The 6000-nt window shown below is 52.6% G+C and overlaps 1 long non-coding RNA gene across 1 annotated transcript; it reads right to left on the bottom strand.

Moving 5' to 3' along the window:
- Window positions 1–2405: 2405 nt before the first annotated feature.
- Window positions 2406–4062, bottom strand: LOC129502924 (uncharacterized). The gene is made up of 2 exons (XR_008663075.1): window positions 3806–4062; window positions 2406–3094 (listed from the first exon to the last, which is right to left on the bottom strand). It is a non-coding gene; the product is annotated as an uncharacterized LOC129502924 (long non-coding RNA).
- Window positions 4063–6000: the final 1938 nt, after the last annotated feature.

The raw sequence follows: 6000 nt of genomic DNA, 5'->3' as shown, positions 1-6000 counted from the left end.
GAGTTGGGCTACCATCACTACCGTTAATTGCGGAACATTTCCACCACTTCACCTGTACACTCGAATTATCAGCCTCCCCCCGTGTGTCACCACCTGCCCCCATTCACCTCCCAGTCCTAGGCAACCACTCACCCATCACTTTCTATCTCTACTGATTTGCCTCTTCTGGGCATTTTGTATCAACAGAACCATACAGCACGTGGTCTTTTGTGACTGGCTTCATTTAGCAAAATGTTTTCAAGGTTCATCCATGAGGTAGCACGTTGTCATCGGTACTCTGCTCCTTTTTTATAACAAATAATAATTCAATGTATGGACACAGCACATTTTGTTATCCACCAGTTGGTGGACATTTGGGTTCTTTCACCTTTGGCTATTATGAATAATGCTGCTTTGCACATTCACGGTCAAGTTTTTGTGGGGACACATGTTTTCAGTTCTCTTTGGGGATATACCTAGGAGGGGATTTGCTGGGTCAAATGGTAATTCTATGTTGAGCTTTCGGAGGGACTGTCAGACTGTCCTTTAGCAAATGCACCATTTTACATTCCCCTTAGCAGTGTGTAGGGTTTTTACTTTTTCCATCTCCCCACCAACACTTGTTATCTGACTTTTAATAATAGTCCTCCTAGTGGGTATGAATTGGTATCTGGTTGTGGTTTTGATTTGCGTTCCCCTGATGGCCTGTGATGTTGAGCATCTCTTCCTGTGCCCTTGTATATCTTCTTTGGACACGTGTCTATTAAGATACTTTGCCCATTTTTTAAAATCGGGTTGTCTTTTTGTTAATTAGTTGTAAGAGTTCTTTCCATAATCTAAGTACAAGTCCCTTACCAGATACATGATTTGCAAATAGTTTCTCCCATTCTATGGGTTGTCTTTTTCCTTTCCATATAGTGTCCTTTGAAGCAGAAAAGTTTTAAATTTTGACCAGGTCTAATTTATTCAGTCCTTCCCCTCTGAATTGTTTTATCACTCTTGAAATTCAGTGGACTGTAAAAGTGAAGGTTTATTTCTGGATTCTCCGCTCTACCTCATTGATCTATATGGCCACCCGCATGCTGGTACCACACTGCCCACACACACACCGCACCGCCACTTCTCTCTCTCCTTTTGATACCGCGTTCCTTTATTATTTCCACAGGACACTTAGTCATGCCGGAGAATCCCCCTGGCTGAACCTCAAGGAGTTTAGAAAGCTGCTTTCTTGCACTTGGTCCATAATGGCACCAGCAACACCTCTTTCTGACTCATCTATTTTTTGTTGTTATTTTTTTGTTGCTCATGCTTTGGTGTCAAACCAACCAGGCTCAAGCCTTCGGTGGAGAGAAGCGCAGGGGACCCCTCTGCCTGAGGAAGACTGCAATGTCCTGGGGCCCCACGCTTCCCCATGTCCTTCTTCCCAGGTTAGCAATGGGGGTCGTAGGGGCCCCCTGGATTTCTTGGGCTTTTTCAAATGTCCAAATATCCCCAAATGTCTAGTTTCCTGGAACTCATTAAGCCTTAGGCAAGGTCCTGACACTGTGCTTCGGGCATGACTTTAGGACCTGGTGTGAGGAGGTGGGAAGGCACGGCCCTTGCACACAGCATGCCTGGGACCCACCGGGTCCCCAACCCTGAGGCCCTGACTCTGAGCCCTGACTACAAACTCCCCACCCCCTCAGTAGGAGTGAGCCAGGGCCTGTGGAGCCAAGCCTTTCCTGCCCTACCAGGATTCGCTGAGCTCCGGTAATTGCAAAATGTGTGATCCCAGGGCCATCGCTTCTGGCTCCCAAGGTCTGAAAAGCAGACCAATTAGCTATGGGGTGGAAACCAGCCAAAGAGTAATTTCCAGTAGATTCGGGTGTGGCCTGATTGTGCTTCTGCTCCTCTCTCATCAGCTGGTGCGTGCTGCAGAGGTACTGGTAAGGATCATTGGAATGGATATGACATTAACCTTACCCCTTGTCCATAAGAATGCTTCAGAAGGAGGGTCTATCATGGGTGTAAAATATCACATTGTCTGCTTCTATCATAATTGACTTAACCATTGTCTCCAGAAGGACTGGGATCCCTTCAGAGGACCCAGCATTAAGCTTCTAATGTATCTCTTTGGGCGAAGATCTGTGTCCCCAGCATCAGTGACCAGCACTACACTCACACCGGATCTGCCCAAACAACGACAATCCGCAGACAGCTCCCATCACCGAAGGGTCAGCAGCCAGGACACAGCCAGGATGGCCCGGGGTGCGGCCTGGCCCTCACTTCTGGTTCTTCTGTAAAATCCACAAAGCCTGATAGAAAAGGAGAGTTCTAGAGCCACAGAAAAAGGGTTTTTCCAGTGGGATGTGTTAGGATTCAACACTTCAAGTAGAACAACTTACTTGCAATGTCATTCCTGAAAGAAGCCAAAGAGGAAATCCCCCTCAGACACAAGCTGTTTGTGTTTATTTGGAAACTGAGAAATTGCCAGGTGAGCCCATATGAATCCACCCAGGTGCCAGGGTCTGGACGAGTCAACACTGGATGCTCAGAATGAACGGAAGAGTCAGCCTGGAAGGTTCTTTGTGCGGCTAGAAGACTCCCTGGAGCCTCATGCACAGGCTGAAGGTTCGATGGCATCTGTGACAGAAACTTCACGGTTATTGCCCATTTTTTCCCTATTTCTCAGCTCTCTGGGTGGCCTCCGCAGGGAGCGGCTCTACTCATCCTTCCAGGCTCAGGACCCCGGCATCACTGCCAGGGCAGGTGGCCCTCTCCTGACACGCTCCTTACCTACAGATTCCCTCCTCCCCGCCCATCCCCTTCACTGGTATGAGACCGTATCCCCGTGAATGTGTGAGTGTCCCTATACATGGGCAGCGTGTGTTCACATGTATTTTAGTTAATATGAGTGGTATTGGGTTCTCTTCTTCCTTGCCACCACGCAGCCCCGTGTTGTTCCCGGGTGGGCACGGCGTGTCGATCCGCAGGCCTCTGTCGGGTGGGAGCCGAGAGAACCAAAACCACCAGACGAAGCAGACACCTGGGCAGTTTGGCCTGGCGCTGGCCTGTCGAGATTCCGAGCAAACGTACCCACGTCATCGTTGTGTTTCATTCACAAGGAGTTATTCGCCTTGAGACACAGACAATGTTAGATGTCCCCCCTCTGGTTTATTATGAGCCCCGCATTAAGGCCGGGAGGTATTTAAACTCAGACATTTTAGGACTCCTCTTTGGACCCCACAACATCTCTGGACGGGGGCGCGGGTCACACAGCCCTGGAAAGATCCATCCAAAGATCCTGGAAAGATCCAGGTGTCCAGACCACACAGGCTCCTGCCGTCTCACCCCACAGCACACGTTCACCGGCCTCCTCCCTCTGTCTGGCAGGGCCCTGCCAAGGCCGGGGCCGTCACTCTCCCCACCGGGCCACCCAGGGCTCCCCACGCAGGCCCCATGGGTCCCGGCGGCCCTCCTCCCTCCTGCAGGTGAGCCCCTGGCTCATTCTTCCCTGGCCCTCGGGGCTAAATGGCAGGCTCAGGCCACTGTGCCCTTTCCGAGCCTCCAAAACGCGACACGCTCCTTGTGCCAGGACAGGTCATCAGCCCTAAAACTACAGAGGTTTTCCAGACGTAAAAGAGGTCAAGCTCTTAAGAACAGTAACGTCTGGTTCCGCTCCCAGAAGGAGAAAAATACCTCTCACTGTCTCCTCACCAGCCATGAGCCCACTCTGCCCCTACCCCTCAAGGATGAACAGAATTACTTAAATAAAACAGCCACGAAACCAAAATCTTCCATCTTTCAGCCGGCATCCCACGACACTGAGAGTTAATTGAGCGCTTACCGCGTCCTAGGTGCTTTGCCAGGCACCTGATTGAAGCAACCTCGTTTTATCTTCACAAGGACACTGCGGGGGACGGTAAGAGTCTCTCCATCCTCCACGTGAGGGATGTGAGACTTCAGAAGAGGGGAACTTGCTCCGAGTCTGAGACTGCTGTCAGTCCTCTGGGCTGAATGGACTTTTATAACCCGGTGCCTTCTAGAAGACTGCATCCCGTCTGCAAAGCCTTCTTCTCTGTGGAAGCTAAGGACGACTCAGTATGCAAGCTAGGCCTTGCTGAGCTATTCTAGCACATACGGCCTGCCCCTCCCAGGGGATGTGTTCCAAACCTGGCTCCGCCAAAGCTCCAGAAATTCATCCTGTCGTGTCTTGTGCCGTGCTGGCCTCCCTGCCTTCCTGGGGATGAGCACAGCCCTGTCCTTTTGCATAAAAGGCTTACAGAAAGTTCAGCCCCAAGAAAAGCCATCTCCTGCTTCTTCCTCCTCTCACTTCCCGGGAGTCCTTTCTCTCTGATGATAGAACCACTCCTTTTTTTGTTTTGTTTTAAAGATTTTATTTATTTATTTATTTATTTATTCAGAGAGAGAGAGAGAGAGAGAGGCAGAGACACAGGCAGAGGGAGAAGCAGGCTCCACGCAGGGAGCCCAACGCGGGACTCGATCCCGGGTCTCCAGGATCAGGCCCTGGGCTGAAGGTGGTGCTAAACCGCTGCGCCCCCCCGGGCTGCCCGGATGGTAGAACCCCTCCTGAAGGGAAGGCCCAGCAGTGGGTATCACAAACTGCCCCCTTATGCTCACGCACACCCCCACGACAGACTCCCAGATGCCGTGAGGTCTCCCACTGGCCAGGTTCAACTTTGACTCTGGGTTCTCGCTCTTTCGAGGCCAAACTAGTTTGCAGCTCTGGCGCCCGTGGCCCCTTGGCGGGGTTAACCTGCAGAAGCCGGGAGCATCACTCACCTGCCGCGTGTTTCCATCTACAGCAAATCCGTTCCAAAGGGCGGACTCGGGGGTCGGCTTGCAGAGGCAACAGTGGCGCCTGTCCTCACCTGTCCTCACCTCGGGAAGGCCAATGACTGGGGACCAATGGCCTCGACCGCAGGGAAAGCGTTTTGCATCAACTGCCCCTCTTAGCACAAGAGTTCCTTACGCTGTAGGTCAGGAAGCAATTGTTCCAGCGTGACCCACGAAGAAACTGAGGCTCCTTGACTTTTTAAAATCAGAAAATGTTTTTTGTTTTTTCTGTTTTGTTTTTTTTGTTTGTTTGTTTGTTTTTTTGGGAAATGTTAATACAGTCGCAGGAGCTTGGTGCTGCGGCAGCCGCGGAGGCCAGGCCAGGTAACTGCAGAGGGGGCCCGGTGCGGGGGCAGGGAGCTGTGGGCCCCGCTCTCCCAAGGGGGGATCCTGGCGTGGACGTGCCCCCCTCTTCTGAGCTTCTTCAGAGAAGTGGGCAGGGCCCAGGCAGGAGACTACACGCCCATTCCCACAACCAGGCCACCTGCTGGACCACATCAACAGGGTTTTCAAGTGTCCAAAACAAAATAACCCGGTGACAAGCCCACTGGGTGCTGTTGCAATTCCAGAAGGGGCACCTGAATGTCCATCAGACCTTTTTTTTTTTTTTTTTTTTTTTTTTTTTTTTTGCAAGAGGTCTCCTCATCTGTGAGGGACATGGTGAGGTCTCTGGGGACTCCTAATCCCCCCGGCCAAGCTGATAGTGCCAGGAGACCCCAGCTGGTGTCTGCCCCTCCGCAGCCATCAGGAGGCAGATGCCCTCCTGTCCTCGATCAGAGCCCCGACTGGGCACCCCTAGGGTGCCTGGCCTCCTCGGTGTGCTGGCCTCAGCCCCAGCTTCGCCCTCACCTGGTCTCCTCTCCCCTAAGCGGCTCCGCTGGGCAGCCCGACACCCCGCACCACACGCAGCAGCAGGCTCCCCGGGGCAGGCGGAGGGCTCCCTCCACTGCCAGGTCTCCGCTCCTCCTGGGCTGGTCCCCCGCGGCTGGTGGGCAGGCCCAGGACACTGGGTGAGAAGCTGGAGGGAGGTGGCCACCTCTGGGTGGGCCGGGCGGGGCCAGTTCGGGACGCTGCCAGGAGAGAAGCCCTTAAAGCCTAGCACCTCCTACCACCCATGCCGACAGCGCAAAATAAAAACAACTGAAAACTGCAAACTCGTACAACAAAATCCAGGGTTCCAGCAAA

Source organism: Nyctereutes procyonoides, unplaced genomic scaffold, assembly GCF_905146905.1.
Source record: "Nyctereutes procyonoides isolate TBG_1078 unplaced genomic scaffold, NYPRO_anot_genome, whole genome shotgun sequence".
NCBI classification, from domain to species: domain Eukaryota; kingdom Metazoa; phylum Chordata; class Mammalia; order Carnivora; family Canidae; genus Nyctereutes; species Nyctereutes procyonoides.
The sequence above is the reverse complement of the archived record's forward strand: the minus strand, read 5'-3'. Positions and strand labels throughout refer to the sequence as shown.